The 23,933-nt window shown below is 38.2% G+C and overlaps 1 protein-coding gene across 2 annotated transcripts in view; it reads right to left on the bottom strand.

The window, feature by feature from the left end:
• The window catches only part of PKP4 (plakophilin 4), a 224,596-nt gene that overhangs the window by 156,824 nt on the left and 43,839 nt on the right, over window positions 1-23,933 (bottom strand). The window lies entirely within an intron of this gene.

Genomic DNA, 23,933 nt, shown 5'->3' with positions numbered 1-23,933 from the left:
TTGCTAAATAAATGAATACACGAATGAAGGATGATATATTTTCACTGTCTCATTCCAGTCATTAGGCAAATCCCCCCAAGTCTTAAGATGCCCGAGAGACCCTATCTGTTTAGATGTGTCACTCTGTATATTCAAATAGGGACATCTGAGACTATAAATATTTTTCTCAACATTCTTCAGTTTTCTCTTGCAAACTACTCTACTATTATGTATTCATTTATAATCAATTAACTTCCACAGTCTTCAATTCTATAGCTTGATCTGGGACTTGTTACCCCATTCCCTCAAATTTCAGTATCAGTCTTCTGTTTCCAAAATAATAATCCGTAAGTAAAAGGGGAGATGTACATACCCTCTGAGATCCCATCTTCTTCCCTACTCTCCTGGCTTAAATGTTAGTGGAGAGGGTCTAAGTTTCAGGTTTCTGCTGGTGGTTGTTTTATTCTTGCCATATTAATAGGCATAAATGGACAGTGGGTCTGATTAGTTTATCTGTGCATTTCCCCAGCCTCATGAGTTCTCTTGCCTGCTCTATCTAGCAAGTGAATTCTCAATCTCTCATTTTCATGGCACATAAGGCCTAGATAGACTTTGAACTGCAGGCAGGATCTTCTCAAGTATGAACAGAAGGATCCTGAGACATGAGATGAGTAGGATCAAAACCTAAGTGCCCTGGGGGGAGTTTCTACCTTGCTGAGCCTCACTTCCTCACTGATAAAAATGGCTAGTTCTTTATACAATCTAATAATTTTATGACAATCTATATTTTTTAGTGTATGTGGAATGCTTATTGAGATGTAAAACAAAATATTATCAACTAAATAAAATTTCTTCTTTCTGTATCAAGTGCTCATTAAAGAGAAGATCTAAGGTCTATAAAGGAAAAAAATGCTACACAAAGATCCTAGATTAGCATTTAAGGCAAGTAAAGATATAAAAGTATTCCAGCCACTGAAAAATTACACACCTTAAAATAAGCAGATGGTTGCAAAGAACAAAAATGTTACTATGCAACAGTGAAACAAATAATGCCAAGAACCAAAAATTTTAAATGTCAAGAGTATAATATGAACCAACCAATGTGTAAGAAGAAAAAGAAGGAAAAATTCAGTGAACAAAGATAATTTGAGAAAAGGAGAAACAGAAATGTCATTGGGGAAGTAATTATTTATTAATATAGAAGGAGTCTTACTGTTAACAAGACATAGAATTATATTATGGTAATTGTATTACATCACTGTGAGGATATCATACTTAATTTCACAGTATTTATCTTGCTGACCCTGCTTCCCAGGACCAATGAACCCAGAGGAGCACTTTCTGAGTACCACTCTCCCAGGGACATTGACCATTAGGGGGCTCATCACCTAGCTGATGCAGCAACATAGGATCAAGGCAGAGTGCAGTAAGATGTAAATGCAAACGAGTAATGCTACAGTCAAGAGGAGGAGGGTCAGAGAGCTTGTAAGTGTGTAAAAGAAACTAATATAATGCTGAGAAGCTTGGCAGGAGAGGAAATTTTCATAGACATGGATGATATCTATTCTGATTCCTCAAAGGTTAGGACACATCACAGGCAACCATGAACAGTCATTAGATGAGGAGCAAAGCCAATGGTACCTGTCGTTACTAAGGGTGAGACACTTCCCTACCCCTTATCTCCGAAGCAATCTCAATATGCCACAACCAACATGGGGCAGGGGAGGGATACCACTGTGCTGACAAGTTATAAACCTGTGAAGGTTTCCTATCCATTTTCTTGTAGTTTTCATAATTGTAAGATCATTTAATGAATTAGAAAGTATCAAGCTAAGACTGGAGTCACAGAATAATGATATTGCTCCATTCCACTGGCAAAAAAAAAAAAAAAGAAAGAGTACTTCTATCGTAAAGAGACTGTGAGAAATTAGGCCTCAGACTTCCCTCAGTGACCTCAATTTGCTTGATTTGACTGATCACATTCAGGAGACCTGGGAAAGCTTACAGATAGGTTGCTGAACCATTTTTGAGGGTTCTACAGAGAATGAAGGCATGCCAGAAAACTGGAAGGAGGAAAATGCCATGGCTGTTTTTGGAAAAAGGGAAGGTAGACTCTTCACATTACAAACTACAGAGCTAGACACAGATCTTGGGTGAGATTCTTTAAAGGATTTTATCCAAGAGGTGATTTGTGAGAACTAAAATGGGGCACCACAGAAAAGTCATGTTAAGCTGGCCTAATGTCTGTGGCAGTGTAACCATGGAAATGCAGTGTTGCCCAAACTCTAGTGGGGCGTGTATGATATTAGAAGTCCTCCATGACATTGTCATTAACATAGATATGTGGCTGGAATAAGGGCAACTGCTGACTTCAACAATCTGTAAACAGCTGAATGAAATACATCAACCTATAGAGGTTTCTAACGTAATGCCAGAGGTCTGACCTTGACCCAACCCTACCAAATGTTTTAGCCATGATATCAATACAAGTCATACACAAGTTCTTCAATGACTAAGAAGAATATGGAATTTGGCAGAGGGAGATAAAATTAAAATACAAAAAATATACTGCTACACTGCAGTAATGAGCTGCCTCTAATGAGACTAAAAACAATAGGAATAAATACAAGGTCCTGTATTTAGGTTAGCTCAGCAGCATATTGGGAAAGAAATGTAGGCATTTCAGGTTCAAGAGCAAAATGAGTGAATCATAAGTGAAACAAGACTGCCCAAACCTAAGTGGTCTTATGCTGTGTTGATGTAAGTCACTAGGATGATAGGAAGGGCGTTTAAGTGAGCTTACAATTTTCCTTCAGGCTCCCTGGGACATAACTACTTCCAGATAAGGGCAGCACATTAACAGGAATGCACACACTGTATCCATTCAAGAGATGATGAGTGGGGTGTTAAAGGGATCCAGTCATTATTTCCAGGCAAGGGGACAGGGAGGATGTGAATGACACAGCTCCTGTTTTTTATGAGCTCAAAGCTCACTGGGAGACATGAGAGTGGTAGTTAATGGAACAAGAAAAGAAAGTTTGACCTGAAGAAGAGAAATCCAATGTTGACAAGCAGATGCCTATAAGCCTCTGAAGGAGGCTTTTTAGGCTATAATCCCAAGAGCCAGACTAAAAGCTAATGGTTTTTGTAACAAATGTGTATTAACCTATATTATTACTGTCTTTATATTTGGAATCAAAATTAAAGGTTGGAGCAATAACGGAGGCCTTTCCTTTTGGAGCTAATGGTCAAATGCTTAAAATTTCAAGAACTGATTGCCTCTGAAGGTAGCACACTCCCATGATGAGAGATCTTTAATCAGAGTCTGGATGATGATTGCAGGAGGGATAGTGTAGAAGGGATGCTGCACTGTGTATGGCAGAAACACGAAACTCTAAACCTTGAGGCCAACACTAAGATTAAACAAGTTCTACATTCTAAACAGATGTGAATGTTCCTCAAGAGTTTTCAGAATGTTGTCTACTGTATAACACTGTCTCTGTATCAGCCACCTGAAAGCCAGGACCTGGGCTTTTCCTGAGGGAATGCTGGATGATATTGGAAATTGTAGCATTAGCTTGTTTTCTCTTTGGCTATACAAAGCTCAGAGATGAATCTGTGACCAACTCTTACATGTGTGGGTATGCATATCTGTGTTCTCATTTTATCCCAGCCTTTACTTAATGAATGTTTTCTTTGCCCAGGTCTCTTTTTTTAAATCATACCATTAGACTGAATTCTTTTGAGGCTTCTAAAACATGTTTTAGAGGAGGGTTCACTATGGACAGCTGTGCATTTTCATCATAATCTTTATTGAACACAAAGAGGCTCATATGTGAAACTGGCAGTATAATTGTGTGTGTATGCATGTATGTATCTTAATCTTATATTCAACTATCAGTGATTAACAGGCAATTTTTCTGCTCAAGGCTGCAGACCACATATATTCTAGTATGACTTCTGAAGGTTTTCTTGGCATATTATAGATGTAATATATAGGTGTAACCTATTATTCAATATATATATAATCTCTTTTACCACAGCTGATAATAGTCCACAAAATCATCTGTCTTAAATCTTCCAGAGATGGCAAATCAACTAAATACTGGATTTTTCTCTACTTAATTCCCTTCTACTCGCCTTACTAATAATTTTTGGTGAAAGCATACCAAGTACACTTTATTTCATCTTTTTAGTAAAATAAGTTGGACTCCAGTTATTTTTCCTTTCTTGAGTTAGCTGTCTGGAATATAACATATAGTTGTCATTATGAACACTCAGAAAAATGTTGATGAGAAACACAATTTCAAAACTGATATGACAAAATAATGATGCCTAAGAACAAATTAATAAAAAAAGGTTAAAGAAAGTGTGAATATTTAAATTTGATTCAAAATATAAAGATACTAATGTCAGATAAAAGTGTAGAAAATAAGCATTAGATGAACAAAATATTTTAACAGTAATAAGTAGAAAAAATTGCTAAGAGTATCATCATATAGCAAATGTAAGTTCCTCTTTGTTTTACTTATAATGAAACTGGAACAGATATTGCAGAAGAATGAAGTACTAGGAAATTAAGAATTTGCCTGAAAAGTTAAACATCTTCAGGAGCATATGGTATCGAGTCTAGAATTCTAAAAGGAGGATCAGATAAACTTTTTGCAGTTATATTTTTAAAATATCCTAGAAATAGAAACATAACCAAAAGCTGCAACTCTTTAGGAGGATTAGAGGTAGTTGCATACTAACCTTCTAATCAGGCGGTTCATAAAATAATTCAAATTTCTTGGCAAGAATTTGTTTAGAAGAGAGCTCTGTGCCAAACAGCATAGTAGTTCAAGAGAATAATCTATGCATAGTAGTTAAATGTTCTTGATTATGAATTTATTTTTCACTAGAAATATCACTGCAAGATAATCTGGTAAAAAAAAATTAAGCAAAAGGTTTGTACGAAGAGGAGAAAATCTAGATGACCAATAATGAAGTTCTCAACCTTATTAGTAATGAGAAAAATGAATATTAATACTGCAATGAGTAGTCAATACACAAGCACCAGAATGGCAAAACAGTATCAAATTTTGGTAAGAACCTGGAACAATGGTAACTATCCCATGCTGCTGATGACAGTGTAAATGGGAACCACTCCTTGGAATCCATTTTGGCATTATCTAGTGCAGCTGATGACATGTACATTCTGTAGTCCTGTAATTCCATTCCTGATTAAGTAGAGACACTCTTGTACATAGGCATCTGGAGAGTTACAGAAATATGTTCACGCCAGCACTCTTTGTGAAGGCGATAGGTTGCTAACAACTCAAGTGACTATTAACAGAAGAATGGGTAAATACAATGTAATATATTCATTCAATGTATTTCACTTTCAGCAATAAATGAATGAACCAAAGCTCTATAAAACAAGGATGACTGTCAACCGTAATACTGAATAAAAGAAGCAAGCTGCAAAAGAACACAAACAGTGGGATTCCATTCATGTAAACTTCAACAATAGGCAAAATAAAACTCTGCTTACTAAGAACGCATGCATAGGTAGCAAGGAAATGACCATCACCAAAGTCAGAGGAGTGGCTACCTCTGTGGAGAGAGTGGGCTGTGATCTCAGAGGGGCACATGAAGAACTTCTAAAGTGCTAGCCCGACATGGGCGGCACTTACATAGATGTGCTTGCTTTTCAATATTTTTAATTGTATGTATATTTTCTGTACTTTCATAGTTTTCTCATAGAATGGAAAAAGAATAATACAGTGGAATAAACATGATATAGTATTAGACGAAGTTTATAAATCAAATAATTTAGAATATTTCAATGATGATAAATAGAATAGTATTTAGTAACTTAAATACTAAAGATTATTCACTTTTAATAGAATTAAACTACTTCTGGTTTTAAAACTAGACTAAATATAATTTTACGATGTATAAATGCCTAGAAGGAATCCACTTCAATAATAAGAGGTTAAAGTTGCAAAATATAATGCCCTCAGCCCTGTATAACATTCAATAACGATTTTTGAAAATAAAACACACGGTTAACGTATAACACCAGAGTCAACACTGTGTGCACCCTGGGCTGCTCACACTGTGTCTTATGTGAGCAGTGCTCCTCTGGCCTTAGGGGCAAGCATTGACTTGCCCCTATAACGCAAGGAAAGCACCGCAAAATGGTTAATGAAAACTGGAAGTTCTATCTTGATAAACATGAATTACACATGGGCATTTTCAACATTTCCCCAAAATATCCTACTTCTTATAGAGAGGAAAGAAGGAAAAAAGGAAAATCTTTTTGAAAAGTACTACAGGTTCATTTTTTTTTTCTTTCTGAGGATTCAGGATCCTTTATAGCACCATAGATGCTAGGAGGAGACGAAATGAAAATCATGACAAATTCAGAGTTATACCTGGAATGTTAAAGGGTATACAAAGATAGGATGGAGGTAATCAATAGAGTTAAGAATGTAATTAAAACTCTGACGGAGGGGAACTGGATCAAGAGGCAAGATGAGCACAAATTTCAACTTTTCTCCAACTCACAACTCCATGAAATAATAGAAAAGGCATTTTCTCATTTTTAAGATAAGAAAATTAGTCAGTCTAGAAATTTTAAAAATGTCATCAGCATGCCACAATGTCAGAAAGATAACTGCTATAGACCTTTGGTAAGGCAACCAGAGGAAACCATAACACAAAGAGGCAAAGGCTGGCTTTAGAGGATGGAGCATTGGGTGAGAGAGCTCGAGGTTCAGAGTATGGTATATCCCAGACTTGAGGCTCTCAGGCCTGGGGCCAATGTCAGGATAATCAAGGGGAGAGAGAGTGCAGCTGGGTGGTCAGCACCTACCCTGCAAGTGCCCAAGCATTTTGTCACTGGCAGAGAAGAGATTCAGACAGAGCAGGCCTCAGACACTGACACCCAGGGGGGACCAAATTCCCCAAACAGAAGAAAGTAAAGTGGAACAGGTAGAACTAATATCCTTAGTGTTAAAACTGAAAACTGTAAGTAGGAAAGAGAAACAGCCAGAAACCTTGAAGAAAAAGCTACAGGATAAAAAAGAAATCTTAATCGTGAGATGAATAGCAAAATGAATTTTTAAAAACAGAGTATTTCATAAGAGTGACCTAAAATAATTCTCTCAGAAACAACAATAAAAAAAAAGAGAGATTTTACAAAAAGATCAAAGAACAGTTTGGTGACTAGAGCTTAGATGCAGGAATGACATCTGTTTACTCCAAGTTCTTGGAAAAGAGAAAAAAGAAGAAATACTACAAGAAGAAATGAAAATTCCCAGAGCTGAAAACAAATCACTTAAAATGAGACAATAAGTGAATAAAATGAATGAAACAAACTACATCTGGACCAAGCCATTGAAATTTCTAGGTTCCAAGGATAAAGAAAAAATTATATATGTTACTATAGTGGAAAAGCAAATAAAATCAAATTAGCATCAGATACCTTCTCAATTATAGATTCATCAGTAGCTTCCAAGTAGTGACCAAAAATTATGATTCAAATATGAAGGCAAAATGAAGGGTATTTTAGGACATACCAGGACTCAGAGAATTTGTTTCAACAAAAGGAAGTTCTGTAACCAAAATCACCCAACCATAATGCTGAATAAAAGGAAATTCTGCAGCAAAACAACAAATATGGCAGAGGAAGGTTTAGGACACAAGAAACAGTGCAAAGCCAATGATTTAGGAAAACTGAGGATTAAACCTACATACCTTCTGTGTAGTCTCAACATGAGAGGAGTGAGGAGCTGATAAAAGTGAAATGACACTAGTGCTCTCATTTATCTCAGGGGGAAGAAATATGTAGACAGTAACTCCAGGTGACTGCAATTTTGCTGCTCTCAAAATTGCAGGAGGAGGGAGCATCTACTGCCCCACCCCTGGAATCTGGGACTGGCCATGTGACTTGCTTTGATCACAGAATGTGGCAGATGTGATCTTGTGCAACATCTGAAGCTAAATCTTAAGAGGACTAACAGCTTCTTTTGAAACCTTGAGATCACTAAGCTGTGACGTAACTTGGGATTAAAAGACGCTATGGACACACAGCCCAGCAATCACAGCCATTCCAGCCAAGACCTCAGAATATGTAAGACAGGCCTTCTTAGTCTTGCCCTGACCTAGTCACCAGCTGACCCCAGGCACCTGACTGAGCCTAGGCCAGACCAGAAGAACCTCCTTGCCAACTTAAAAACTCATTGTTGTTTGAGCCACTGAGATTTAGGATGGCTTGTTACACACTGAACAAGTCAATACTACCTGAAATAACCATCAAGATAGATGACGGGGATACAGAAAAAAATTTTAAACTTATTTTCTCAGTATAATATTTGATGTACAACATTATCTTATTTTCTTTTGTTTTTTTTTGAGACAGGGTCTCGCTCTGTCACCCCAGCTGGAATGCAGGGGTGGGATCTTAGCTCATTGCAGCCTTGACCTCTCAGGCTCAGGCAATCCTCAGCTCAGCTTCTTGAGGAGCTGGGACTACAGGGGCACGACACCACTGAGCTAATTTTCATTTTTTTTTTTGTAGAGTTGGGGTGTCATCATGTTGCCCAGGGTTGGTCTCAAACCCCCAGACTCAACCTATCTACCCGCCTGGGCCTCTCAAAGTGCTGGGAGTATAGGTATGTGCAAGTAGCACAGGGATGTGCTACTACCCAGGATTATCTTATAACAATATTATTTATTTAATGTATTATTGATCTACTTATGTATCAACCACACTATAAACCAGGTGTAAAAGTACAAAGATAAATAAGACCCTGAACTCCCATCCAACTTACAATCTAAAAGGCACAAGACAAATTAACAAACTACAATAAAATGCAGTGTGAGATAAATGAGGAAATAAGAGCTGAAACACAGATGGCAGGGGCTCAAAAGAGTTTCAACAGGAATGCATAAATGAAGACACTATTCTAGGTGGGGCAGAAGAACCCAGGTGGGAAAAAGCCCATCTATAATATAGTAATTAATTTTATTCAGCTTTTTTATTTTAAAATTTGCTTTAGGTTCAATAGATTTCTAAAAACCTCCCTAGACTGCTGTTTTATGTCATTTGTAATTACGGTATGGTAAACCATATCAAATCTCAATCTGTTTAAATAAAAGATTTGTTTTCATCATTAGTTTTTCATATCAAATGCTAGTGTTAACAAAGATTAAAGACTAACGAAATCACTAGCAGAGCACATATGGGGATTTAGAAATATGGCAATTTATATGTGAATTACTAGAGGCAATAAAAACAAAGTAAATTTGTTTAAAGACTTGAATATTTAACAATATTTATAAGGTCTATTAAAAAATAAGAAAAGTAGGCCGGGCACAGTGGCTCATGCCTGTACTCTCAGCACTTTGGGAGGCTGAGGCAGGCGGATCATGAGGTCAGAAGTTCGAGACCAGCCTGGCCAACACGGTGAAATCCCATCTCTATTAAAAATACAAAAAATTAGCCAGGCATGGTGGCAAGTGCCTGTAATCCCCCAGCTGCTCGGGAGGCTGAGGCAGGAGAATCGCTTGAACCCAGAAGGCAGAGGTTGTGGTGAGCCGAGACTGTGCCACTGCACTCCAGCCTGGGCAACAAGAGCGGAACTCTGTCTTAAAAAAAAAAAAAAAAAAAAGAGAAGTATATAATCCAGTGTACTTGCTATCTTACCTAGTGGTTGTCTTTTTAGCCCATACTGGTTTTTCTTTCTACATGAACTAGCTAAATGATTTTTTCAGTGTCTTGGGATTTACACGGGGCTGTTCGGCCAATCATAACCTAGAAGATCTGCATGAGATTTCTATTTAAATTATACATTAATTCATTTGTAATTTTAAAGATTCAATTTAAAATTCTCAAAGTGTGCTCCACGGACAACTTCCAGCATCTCAAAATGAGGTTCCTATGGTTAGCAAGTCTGGGAAATGTGGCAGAACATGGTTCCTCTTAAAAAATCCCTAAGAATCTTGTTACTTAAAGTGTGATCTGTGTGCCAGTTGTGCAGGCTGCACTTTGGAACTTGTAAGAAATGCAGAATTTCAGGCCTGTCCCAGACCAAAGAAATCAGACTTTACATGTGGGTCAGATCCCCAGTGTTTCGTATACACATTCAGCTTTGAGAAGCACTGGTGTGGAGCATCATAAAGACTCCGAGAAATCATGAAAAAAAGAACCTGTTTAATCTCACCTAACCCTACATCTCAACATTTATTAACCAGAGACCCTCATGTGTATATATATAAAAAAAAAAAAAAAAAAAAAAAGATGGATTCTCACTCTGTCACCCAGGCTGGAGTACAGTGGCACAATCATAGCTCACTACAGCCTTGAACTCCTAGGTCACACGATCCTGCCACCTCAGCCTCTCTAATAGGTAGGACTATAGGCACACACTATCATGCCCAGCCCATTTTTAAATTTTCTGTACAGACAGGGTCTCAGTATGTTAGCCAGGCTGGTCTTGAATTCCTGGCCTCAAGCAATCTTCCCACCTCAGACTCTCAAAGTGTTAGGATTACAGGTGTGCACCACCAGGCCAGCCAACCCCCATTTTTTTTGAGGATCATCTATTAACATTCTGAGGAACATACTTTGGGAAATCCCACAGTATGATAATCATTATCATTCATGAGCAAATGTAGATGGAAAGAGACATTGTTCCATCCTTCACAATTTGGCTTTCCTCAGCTTTTCCAATGATGTTTATCTATTAAGGAAAAACATTAATTTAATACTTTTAAGAAATGGTACAGAAAAATTAAAGCTCTTTTCAATAAAGATTCCTGCCACCAAAAACATGAAATTCTGTTTTTGCTGAAGGCTGAGTACCAATTATTTTCTTTTCCTTTTTTTTCAAGAGATAGGATCTTGCTATGTTGCCCAGGCTGGACTCAAACTCCTGGGCTCAAATAATTTTTGAGCCCTCAGACTCTCAAGTAGGCTGGGACTACAGATGCACATCACCATACCTGGCTTAAATTTCTTGACAACTTAGCTTGAAAGTAAATGAATAAATGATTTTCCAGAAAAAAAGCCCAGCCTACTCCAGGCCAGGTGCAAGTTTTAGCTGTTTTTTCATGCTTATTTCATGAACACTCACATGGAAATGACCTTGGTATACTGTACACTCTGGTACTTTGGTTGCACAGATAAATTCCCCCATCTGGGTTATACAACAATTAGCCTAAAACATGTCCAGTTTAGGACAGACATTAATTTATAAGTTACTTTACTGAAAGCACAGGCAATAAAAGCAAAGTCAACAGTTTTGAATTATAACATCAGAAAAATTGATTTTATACATGTTTAAAGTCTCTGAATAATGCTTATTTAAGCAATGATGCATTGAGTAATTTGCAATTTTTTTTTTTTGAGACAGTGTCTCACTCTGTCATCCAGGCTGGAGTGCAATGGCACGATCTTGGCTCACTGCAACCTCTGCTTCCTGGGTTTAAGTAATTCTCCTGCCTCAGCCTCCTGAGTAGCTGGGATTACAGATGTATGACACCACGCCCGGCTAATTTTTGTGTTTATAGTAGAGATGGGGTTTCACCATGTTGGCCAGGCTGGTCTTGAACTCCTGATCTCAGGTGATCCACCCGCCTCGACCTCCCAAGGTGCTGGGATTACAGGCGTGAGCCACCACACCCGGGCTAATTTGCAATTTTTTTAAGTAGCTCTTTAGAGTAAAAGAAAAAAAACCTCTTGATTTTAAAAGATATTTTTTAAAAAGTACCATAGATTCTCAGTTGTGATAACATCCTTTCTTTCTGTCTGGTCTTCAGCAGGATAGAGGAATGATGGTTATCTCTCAGTCTCCTTTATTCCATTTAGAATCTGTGTGCTTAATACTATATTTCGTTTTCAAGGAGACAAATTTTCACACTTAACATCTCCAAACAGCTTTTTGAAGAAAATACAAGAAAAAATAACAACCACTATAAAGTTTCTAGAGTTCTGTTGATCACAGATGGAGAACGCAATGGACTGGATGATAACTTATTTACTTTTCTGCAATCTAAACGTATGCTCTTGGTTCAGTAATGGCAGGGATTCTTTTCATCTGGATTGCCACTGCATTCTCAGCAGATCCAGAAAGTGCCTGAAACACAGTAGGTATTCAAAAGTGTTTGTTCAATGGGAGCATGAAACAAACTGAGGGAAGATATGACAACATATCTGTGTTTTCAATGAAAACACATTTATACACCAGATGGTGTTAGGTTTTGTGGCCATTATGATGCTGAAAGAGCTGTCTAGCAGGAACAAAGGAGTAAAAATAGTGTGATAAATGCAAGAGTAAACAAGCATAAAATCTACCACCACAGAAGTGAGGGGAGCTCAACTTCGCATGGGAGAGCGGGGTCGTCAGGGAAGATGAGACTTACTACAAAGACAGAGAGGCATAAAACACCACAGCGTGCTGTGTTCAGAGAATGCCAACAGTCTAATATTGGGGTGGAAGTGGGGTGGGGGAGAAAAAGAGAAAGAAAACTCTGGAGATGAGAAGACGAAGGAACACTAATAAGTGCAAGTAAAGACATGGATTGTCTCCACAGCCTTTAAATTTGCCTAAGATGACGGTGAAAGTTGAGGCAAAGAGTCAAACTGAATGAGGTGTCACTGGTCCCAGTGAAGGTGGTAATGTGACCTGGAGTCAGGAGGGTAAAAGTTAGATGGTGTCAACTTAGGAGTACTGGGGAAATGTCTGGAAGGCCCGGTGAGGAGCTAGGAAGCAACTGTGAGGAACAGAAGACTTTAAAGACATCAAAAAGAAGAAATCTCCAACATCTGCAAAAGAAAAGAATGATTCTTCTCTCCTTCATGTGCCAAATCCCTGGGGGATACAATCATGAAATCGAATCCTAGGAAACCTTGTCCTTCCTTGTCCAAGTGGGCTACTTAAGGACACTAGGAAGATGTACTCGGGTATTGCCATCCTGCTCGCCTCAGTATCCTCACAGGCAGATGCATCAGGGAGCTGCTCCTCAAAACCTCAAGAGAAAGGAAACAAGGCTGCTTCTAAGAGAAGAAAATCAGAAAAATCAATAAAATGAGGATAAGACTGGAAATGGGTGGACGTAAACTAAGAATCAGTAAAAGTATCCCCCCAAGAACTCTAACCTATCATCAAGGAACAGACTCTTAACACGTAGACCAAAATCAGATTATAACTTATCACATGTGATTGCTGTCATAATTGGAGAAGAGGATAGTTAGTATGAAACACAGAAAAGGAAAACCCAGATTCCTGCCCTCCCCAGAGAAGTAAAAACAAGTGAGATTACAAGAAGGATCTTTGCTCTCAGGGACAGAGATGGTCCTGAGATGAACTCTTCTTGCAAACGCATCTTCACCTTTGACAAGATTCTAAGTTCACAATGGCAACAGTCACCTGATCCTAGAAAGGAGAAGTGTACTTGGCAAATATGGACATTTTGATAATTATGAATTAATACATTTGTGTTCTGGTTTATATATTACTCCAGGTTCTGAGAACTGTAAAACTGAGGACAGGCTCAGGACTGCAGTGACTTCAAAGCTCTGTGACGTGACTTTAGGGAGGTCTTGTCAGTACTGGTGGTTGTTCTCCACAGACAATAAGCTAGCCGATTATTCCAATTCAAAAATTTAAGAAAGGGTTAATATCAACCTATACAAATCAAAAGGTTGGTCATGATGGATAATATACGTCTATTAGTCACTTTAGAACATGATGAAAACAGTTACATGTTGATTCACAAGTGTACAGTGGGACAGCTGTTGGAGTAAGTGTTCCACGCCACATGGGCACACCACAGTTTGTCAGTGAGAATCTGCTCTAATTGACAGAGCTGGCTGAGAATGTTGCAAATGCCAACCGTTCCACAAATCTCTACCACTGCTGTGCAATGGCTGTCCTCATGCACTGTATCACCACCACAAGCATGTTAATCTCTCTTCTTTCAATATTCATGGGTTTAAATCACCTTTTCCAAAACAATGCCTTAATTCTGAGATATTGTCTATGTCTAATAATCTGTTTACAGATTTTGTTTTCATGGCAGTTTATTTCCATTTCACCTAAAGTGCAATTTCAAATCCAAGAACCAAGATATACAAGTTTAGTATTCCATATGATATATAGAAATGACTTAGGCAATTATTCCAATTTTGTATATTTTAAAATAAAGCCTGCCTCATTAAAATAATAATAGTTTGTGTGTTTCTAGTCCAGTAATCCCAAGAGCACAGCTGCATCCAAATGCATATGTAATAGAATTATCTTCAAATATGCTCTAAGCAACCAGAAATACTCTCTAGACAAGATATACCATAACATTTTAAAAAACTGAGTTATGATTCATGCCATACCATTCTTGCTGGCTTTAATACTACTCATTTTGAGGACAATATGGTTTACTCAGCATTTTTTTTTCTTAAACACCCAATGGGCTGATTCAGAGTAGGGTATCTTTCATGACTAGCTTGTGTTTGCATGTGCTTCTACTTCATGTGTAAAATTTAAATGCCATTTCATAGAGGAAGGTAAATAATCATGTTCTACATGAAAGCTTGTACAAAAATAAAATTGCAAATCAAAAATATTTAATTTTGAAAATTTATTCCTAATTGGTTGGCGGGGCTCTCCCTTTCTCTCTCTGATAAATACAATTTGTCACTGTTTTCTAGAAGGAAATTAAGTCATGTGACAGTTAATTGAGCAAATATAGTACATCAGATAAATACTAGATTAAATTTTTCAAAGTTAAAGAAAATTCTCCCATTTACTAATTTCTTCCAAAGGATAGAACATTTGTTTTGTAGTAATGGTAAATTATAGGATTCAAATAAAATTGTTTAACCAAAATCACACTTTTGATACATAATACACTATGTACAGAAAATAAAGAGCACCAACTTAACTTTTTTTTTTGAGACAGAATCTCACTCTCCCCCCGAGGCTGGAGTACAGTGGCGCAATCTTGGCTCACTGCAACCTCTGCCTCCTGGGTTAAAGTGATTCTCCTACCTCAGCCTCCCAAGTAGCTGGGATTACAGGTGTGTGCCACCACGCCCAGCTAATTTTTGTATTTTTAGTAGATATGGGGTTTTGCCATGTTGGCCAGCTGGTCTTGAGCTCCTGACCTCAGGTGATCCGCTCGCCTCGGTCTCCCAAAGTGCTGAGATTTCAGGTGTGAGCTACCGCGCTCAGCCCCTGACGTGGGTTTTGGCAGAGCTCTGCATGCTCCCTCCTGCCCAGCTCTCTCCAGGGTTCCTCCTTCACCATACTCAGGCTCACAGAGGCCTTCCCCTACCACTCTGTGGTCTGGCACAACAGGAATTGAGCTGCACTTTGAAGAATGAGGAATGGTGACAGAAAAGTAGAGCAGATGCAGTGGTAGAGATCAATCACTAAAGAAATCTCGGGCAAAAGCTAGGTGTAAATTTGGAAGGGGTCCCTCTGCATCTGCTTGTCCCCAAATGGGGGCCACAGTGGGCATTCTTCCTGAAAGCAGTTCCCTTTCAACACAGCTGCCCTAGAATAGGTCTATTCTCATGCCTTCCATCAGCTGCCTGGGCAGGGGAAGTGGACTCACCCCACCCCACCAGCCCAGTCCGGCCCAGCTCTCCTGGAACTCCAGCCCTGCTCTTCCTATCATTTCAAAGCCCACAAGCAAGTGTCAAACAACTTCACTACCACTTGAATCACCAAATCATTTCTTCCTTTGACACACAGGCACTTTGCAAGTGCCTCATCCTTAAGAAGACATTCATTAATGTGTTCTGAAATTGCCTTTTTTCGATGACTCACTCCTCTAGTCCAACCAATCTAGTTCAAGTCTTAGCAACACGCAATGCTCATTTTCACGCACTTGTATTTGCTCTTTAAAATGCTCCCACATCTTTTTAGATTTAAGTTTAATAAGACCAAGATCCCTGTCTTCTATGTCTGTATTTTCTACGATGTCTAACACATGTTCTGAGGCATTTAATAAAATGCCTGCTGACAGAACTGATTTTACTATTTGAGGAGCTGAAAATAGAAACTGGCACTATACTGCTACATTTACAGAAAAATGTTTAATATATTAGATCAGTCATATTCAGACACAAAGAACCACTGAACAACCTGCTTCCTTAATGAAGTCTTTTGTTCATTAGTTGGCAGTAAAAATGTCAGAAAGAATCAGATTTCATTTTCAATCTTCCTATTTGGGTAACTTCTTTCCTTTTAGATGAGGGTTTTGAATTTCTTAAAGGAAGAATTTTGGGAGATAACCACAAGTCAAGGAAGCTACATTCCATTAGCAGGAAATAACACAACCTATGTTACAATGTGGTCACACTGGTATTTCTTTTTTTTTTTTTTTTTTTTTTTGAGACGGAGTTTCGCTCTTGTTGCCCAGGCTGGAGTGCAGTGGTGTGATCTCGGCTCACCGCAACCTCCACGTCCTGGGTTCAAGCGATTCTCCTCCCTCAGCCTCCCAAGTAGCTGGGATTACAGGCATGTGCCACCACGCCTGGCTAATTTTGTATTTTTAGTAGAGACAGGGTTTCTCCATGTTGGTCAGGCTGGTCTCAAACTCCCGACCTCAGGTGATCCACTCGCCTCAGCCTCCTAAAGTGCTGGGATTACAGCCGTGAGCCACCGCGCCCGGCCCACACTAGTATTTCTATATCATCACCTCCAGACCTAGTGTACACAAAGGTGTACTTTTAATGTGACCCTATAAATCAGAGCTATAATTCTACCAATAATCTAGAAAGCCGTTAACAAAGTCTTGATTGTCTTATGTCTCAAAAAGTCTTGATTGTCTTATGTCTCAATATACTGAAACATCACCTGTTCAGATTAAATGAGCAAGAAAATGAAAGACTGGATTGTTTCATTTCCTCACAGACTGTTTTTATTGTTGCCAATAAAAATATAGATATCTGTTCCGATTTGATGAAAAGATCAAAGCAGCATTTGATAATTCTAAAAGTGAGTGGTAAAATACCTCAAAGATTTTAACTGTGTTTATATCTCTTAAAATATTGTTACTCTTAAAATTTTGCTTGATACTTCATTTATTCAGAGTGCAAAGATAATTTCAGTATACAAAATTGAACTGATTACAAATTCATAATCTATCAGAATCTAAGTCATATGTGATATAATCAAATCTCAAAAAATTAGTATTCTCAGTTTAAAATATTGTGATGTTCCCAAGATGCATTTTTGTGTCATTTTAATTTTTGGTGGGGGTGGGAACTTGCTTTTCATTAATCTGAAGACCATAAACTATAATTTGAAATTCACTGATAGGTAGATATTTCTCTTAGATACTAAAGAATATCTAATGACCTCCCAAAGATGGTACATTCACCAATAAAGTATGGCATTACAGAGTATAAATAATGATTAATAAATATTTGGAACCCCAGCAGTGCAAAGAAAGAGAACACATGTTAGATGACTTTCCACAGTCACCCCAGAACCTCTCTACAATTAAGGTAATGGTAGAAATATAAAATTTTGATGTCCAGCCTACTAGGATTATAAAGCCTGTGTCAACAGTACCATCTGTTTACGTAGAAGAATGTATGCTCACAATTCATAAGAATTACAGCAACACATGTAATTTTGAACATCAGAGGTATCATGATAAATAAGACATTTAATCTAATGTTTAGCAAAGATGGAGCAAGCTGGCACTTTGATGCAGTAGAAAAAGAAAGTGAAAAGGCAATCTGCTCATTTTACAGTACAATTCTCTACTCTTTCTGAGTTACTACCAGTACTCTAGGAGCAGCTGGGTTTCTTGGTATCAATTTTCTACCTATATGTCAATTATAAACTATTATAAAACCCATGCTAGAATTGTCCATGGGAGTTAAGAACTGCTTAGGACACGCAGTGGTTTCTAACTTTCCTTCACTGGCATCTTCTTTTTTTTTTTTTTTTTTTTTTTTTTTTTTTTTTTTGAGACGGAGTTTTGCTCTTGTTGCCCAGGCTGGAGTGCAATGGCGTGATCTTGGCTCACTGCATCCTCTGCCCCCCAGGTTCAAGCAATTCTCCTGCCTCAGCCTCCCAAGTAACTGGGATTACAGGTGCCTGCCACCATGCCCAGCTAATTTTTTGTATATTTTTTTTTTTAATAGAGACGGGGTTTCACCATGTTGGCCAGGCTGGTCTTGAACTCCTGACCTCAGGTGATCCGCCCACCTTGGCCTCCCAAAGTGCTGGGATTACAGGCGTGAGCCACCGTGCCTGGCCTTGTTTCTATTTTCAATGTCCTGGGTAGAATGTCTAAGGGATGAAATGGTCTTTGAGTGGGGGAAAATGAACATACCTTATTAAAGGAGAAAGGCAGCAGCCACCCTGTGGCAGAGCAGAGGTAAAGGAAGTCCACTCCTGGCAATGAATCCAGGAATATTTCAATTATGGAAAGCTCACCACGGAGAGCAACAGGGTCACTTCACTCTACATTCAGCCAGCAGAAAAAATTTAGAGAGCTTTTCCTACACAGCAATCCACACTCAAGGAAATTCTGTGGACCCGGAGACCCCCCCAAACTACCTTCTTATCAGACTGCTCAATTCAATGTATTAACTCGGTTCTTTTGAAATGTGTGAGAGAAAAAAAATAAGTTTGAGCAAGACATCAATGTTAACTTCAGTAATGTGATGGTCACAAAAGAACTGAAATTCTTTTTTAAATTTAAAAAAACAAACCAAGAAGTCAAGAGTCCAAGCCTCTGTCAAGACCTGTAATCCATTCTCCTTCCAAAAGCAGAGTTTTCCAAATGGGGAAAGGTAAGCAAGGGACTGAACTGGGAAAGTGCCAGATGAAACACATTAGAAAGAGTTAGCTAGAACAGTCTCAGGTTGCCATGACCGAGTCCTGGTTTCACGGTACTCTGTTGATCTTCACCACTGTGATATCTAAACCATCTGACTTTGAATTTACCTTCGACTAACAGCTGCCATGGGCAGCTACTGAAATTACATCACAACAAAGCTACCCCATTAGCGGCATAAACTCATCTTTATACCTTCACAGTGGTGAGTCACATAGTGAAAAACACCGAGAAACAATTCTCTCTAGAGTTGAATGCATGTACCTTGATTCAGTATGTAATACCAATCATTTATGGATCAATATATCTGCACCACTGCAAAATATATGGAGCAAGAGAGAGGTATAGAACATAAAAACATCCAAGTAATGGACATGTCATCTAGGCCTTCAAAGCAAAAGAAAGAACAAAATAGTCAGTGGCTGGATGGAACAGGCTTTATGCTGACCAGGAGAATCACACGACTATTCTCCCAACCTTTCTTTCTATAATTCCATACTGTTATTTAGAAGAGACAAATAGTAGCAGCAACCTAACAAGAACACATCCTCTAAAGTGAGTGCAACCATGAATAACCAGAAACTAAATATGATCCTTTTAGACCCATCCATCCTAAAAGTGATATTGCCTCTACAGGAACTTCTTGGCAAAATGTCGTATGAACACTCTAGTCTGAGGGAATCGGGTAAAAGTTCCATTCTAACAATCCGTTCATATTCTCTTCAGAATTTTAGAATATTCCAAATTATTTCAGGATTTTAGAATATTCCAATTCATAAAGTTTTCCTAAAAGGTTAAAAGTAGGCATAAGTATAAATATCAAAGAGATTTATTGTGTCAATTCTTGATCAGATTTCAAAAATAACAGAACAGTATTTAAAGAGAGTAGAAACTATCACCAAGGAAGCCCTTGTACCAAATACACAATCAGTCAAGAAGCACTTCTGTCAGGAAGCCCTGAGGTCTTTGATACATATCTAAACGTTTTTGTGGCCAAATTATATGGTAGCAACATATACTTAAGGACTAATGAAAACAGCAGCTTCAAATAACTTTAGAAATGAGAAGGACCTTGGTGATCATCTAAGTGAGCTGTCTGCCAAATTCTTAATTTTGTTAATACCTTTACTTAAATACCCTTCGGAGGGAGCACTGATACAAAAAATTATAAAAACAGGAGCTGCTCCTCTTAGGCCTTCTTCATCTCCTCAACCACAACCTGCACTGAGGGTTCCTAAAGCTTGGAGGAAGGCCACTTAACATCAAGGACTGCACTGCAGAGCAAGGTGACTGGAGGCTCAAAGCCAGGGCATAACTTGTCCACAGTCTTGCTTCTGGGATCTTTCAATTGCCATGTTCAAGCAAAGCAACACAATTCTGAAGGAAACACAGTCTGATCATCTAATTTGAAAGTACTTTCTTCATATTTAACAACCATTCTTTTTAAAATTCACATTTCACAGTATAGCTTGGAAGGAAAAAGTTCAGGCTTATTATTTTACAAATGTTTTACTTAAGGTTTCAAAACAGGGCTGTTGAAGCTCACAGTTGAGGGATGAGCCTCCTATGTACTTATGGTCTTCTTCACCAGATCTGCTGGTGGAAAGGTGGGCACATTTCAGACCCCACCTCCTCCACACCTGTACTTCCAGGGACAGCAGCACTCTACCCCTCCCTGCAACTACCTCTACACTTGCAGTTCCAGGCCCTGGCATGCCATCTCCCCAGCTTTGTCTCTTCCTTCATTCTGCTGAGTCACCTCACCTAAGAAGCCTTTCTTGACCTGACTCTGATCCTGATGAACCCCCTTCCCTGCCACTCCAAAACCCTCACTTCTCCTATCACCCACCCTGCTTCTTTTCTCACCTTAATGCTTATCACCACCCCCTAATACATTACTAATCCTCCCTACCCCAATCTCAAGGAGAAAGCTACATGAGTACAGAAGAGACTTTGTTCACTGGTTTATCAACTGCAACAGCTGTCAGCAGGCAGCACAGTACAGGAGGAAAAACCTGGGCCTCAGAAAAGCCCTGGACAAATGACTAGGGTTCAATCTCCCGATTCCCCCTAAGCTCCAAGAGCTCCTTAGTGGTTGTCTTTGGTTTTCCTGATAGGCATACATTTGGCAGGTGGGTAGAATCTTAATACTCTGGTGATCACTTCTAGGCTACCCACTAAAAATTTTATTCTGGGTGCCTGAGCTCAGTTTTGATTTCATGTCTCCCAGTCATCAACAGGGTTTCCTCCCAGATATTCAGCATGCCTATGGTGGAACTCATACTCTTCCTATACCTGTATGGCTAACAAAGTACCTTTCCTATCAGTGCCTTAAGCCACTCAAAATAGTTATTAAATTAACTCTTACAACATCCTCATGAAGTAAGCAGGAGCAGAACAGAATTATTCCATAGCATGCTATCAGTGCCAGAACAGGAACAGAACTCTTAATTTCCACCTGAAAACACTATTAAGCTCTTCTGTCCATTTTCTCCTTTGGAAGAAGCATCTTTGTGAAGACTGATACAAACAGATGGCTTGGCAATCTACCGTAACTCTTATCCATTATCTAATCACAGGACAGCCATCAAAAACAGACAAAACATGATTGAAATTGCACTGAAATAGTTGGAAAATGAAGCACTAAAGAGATTTCAACATATTCAGTATCTTCAGAACTCTCATAATAAACTTTGTTAGAATGCAGTAACAGAGTATTGGAAATTCCTGTGAATTTGCAAGAAGGATATAAAAGTAGTATCTGATTTGCGATACATTTATATTCCAGATTAGGTAATAAAGTTGGTTTTTTTTTTTAAGGATATTTAGAAGATCATAAGGCCAGCTTGAATAAATGAACCTGAATCAACCCTCAAAGAACTTTTAAGTTAATACTACCTATTCTAGTAAATAATTAAGTACTACTAACAAGAGAAAAGTGAAAACTTAGTTTTATGTTTAACTTGTCTCCTCTCTTCCTAATAGAAGGGCTAAATTGCCAGTGAGACAACCATCCTCAGGACTACAAGAATGAGAAGCAAAGAAATAGTAAAGATCAATAAATCAGATAATTCTCAGATATTCAAAGTTGGATCAATCAAGTTTTCAAAGAGTAACTATTACACTGCGGGGGAGTAGGACAATTGTTCATTTGTTCATTCCAGCATTTACTCAGTGTCCACTATGTGTCAGGCCCTGGGCCATGTACTTCATAGGAACTTGTTTATATTGACTTCCTAATAACGCAATGTTGACAATATAAAAGTCATTGGAATGCTCCCTTCATGACCTCTCAAATTATTAAAGTAGCAAATGTACATTGGTCATTTATCAAGTAATACAAGTCACATTGTCAGCACTAAATATATTTAAATCAAAGTAAGAAAAATGCAATATTATGAGAACAACAAGAAAGGGAAGTTAAAAAGGAACTTTAAATTTTGTGAACTATAAAATCTATGGCAAACCTTTCCTATGTTTTCTTATATCTCAAACTCATTACTCAAAAAAAAAAAAAAAAAAAAAAAAGCCAGAATTTACCAGAAATCCTAAAACAGTAGTTCTCAAAGTATGGTCCAGCACCATCAGCAATGCTCCAGACCTACTGAATCAGAAACTCTGGGTATAGAGCCCAGCAACCTGTTTTTAGCAATCTATCCAGGTGATTGTGGTATAAATTCAAGGTTGACAAGCACTGTCCTAAAGTAACACATCGTGAGGTAATATAACTGAACAAAGTGCTTTCAGAATTGTGTATACAATTAAAAGACAAAAAGGCAGTTTGGGTGGTGGGGTTAAAATAATTCTAAGCATATGAATGATACAAACTTTGCTCAGCTGCTAAAATTTCCAATAAAAAAGAAGTTGTTTAAAATACTTGGAATGTCCAAAATTTTAACATAAAATTTCAATGAGAAATGGAAGATCTTAAGTTTCGAAAGCACAATTAAAAATTACAAGTGTATCCCCACTTTAAAATAGGATTTGATAAAATATGAGTTTATATATGAGAATATAACTTCATTTTACAAAAATATTATTTGCCCTCTTATTCATGGGACTTGCTTTGAGTAGCAAGTTTCCTTAGCCATGGAAGTATTTGTTTATAAATTATCAAAATATTTTTTAATCTTAGGTGAGGGAGGAAATTAGAGGCAAAAGGAGAGTCAAGGGACTCTGCACTGAAGCGTTAGAGCCAGCCACCAAGTAAATATGGATTGAATGAAAGATAATGCATTACTGGAATTCCTTTTGACATATCTTCTACATGAGTTGATATACATCTATGAAATAGCAGAAGCATAGTTAAGTACAGCTAACAAATTGGATATTGCTTACATCATCTGACAAATGTTGCTTCCAAGAGCTTTTCCAATTCCTTCACATGTGTTATGGCTCAAACTTTTAATCAGGCTGAAGAATTCCTCCAAGGGGAGGTTCCTAGCTGGAATTATGCAAAACACATGTGGATAGCAAAGCTAAGAGAGGTATATTACAGGCCTAAAGTCTTTAACACTTCTTAGCAAGAATTCCCACAGCATTCTTAATATATAAATAGACGACCACAGAGCAGAAAGTATCGAGGATTTGTGCCAAAAGTTTATTTTAAAACAGAGAGAACTTACTATTCTTTGCTTTTACGAATGTCTACTTCTATTCTTACAAAAACCATCTCTAACACACTGTAAAAGTTGTACTAAATGTAAACAAATATTCTGCATCACCATTAACTCCTATCAGCATGCGGGTTAACCCAACTTTTGAACCACCTTTTGTGTCCATCTGCACCAACTGCAATTGGGCAGTTCCCTAAAGGTGACTTGGAAAATTTATGTTTTACAGACTAGTTGTGCTACAGGACTGGAAAGAAGTCAGGTGGTAGCAGAGATTTCAACTAGAAGTGACTGCAGCGATCCACATGGAAGGGGACTGGGAAGAAGGTGAGGGGTGATGAGAAGACACTTCACTTGGAGACAAGTATGTGTTAGAGAACTCAAGGTGAGGCCTTCTGTCACTGAAATTCAAAGCTCAAATGGATTTGAGAGACAATTTAAGCTAAAATTTCCAGCCCAGGGCACTAATTTGGGAATGAGGGCTCTAACTTC

Source organism: Gorilla gorilla, chromosome 11 (genome assembly GCF_029281585.2).
Source record: "Gorilla gorilla gorilla isolate KB3781 chromosome 11, NHGRI_mGorGor1-v2.1_pri, whole genome shotgun sequence".
Lineage (NCBI taxonomy): Eukaryota > Metazoa > Chordata > Mammalia > Primates > Hominidae > Gorilla > Gorilla gorilla.
Note: the sequence above shows the minus strand (reverse complement) of the source record. Positions and strands in the feature narration are given on the sequence as shown.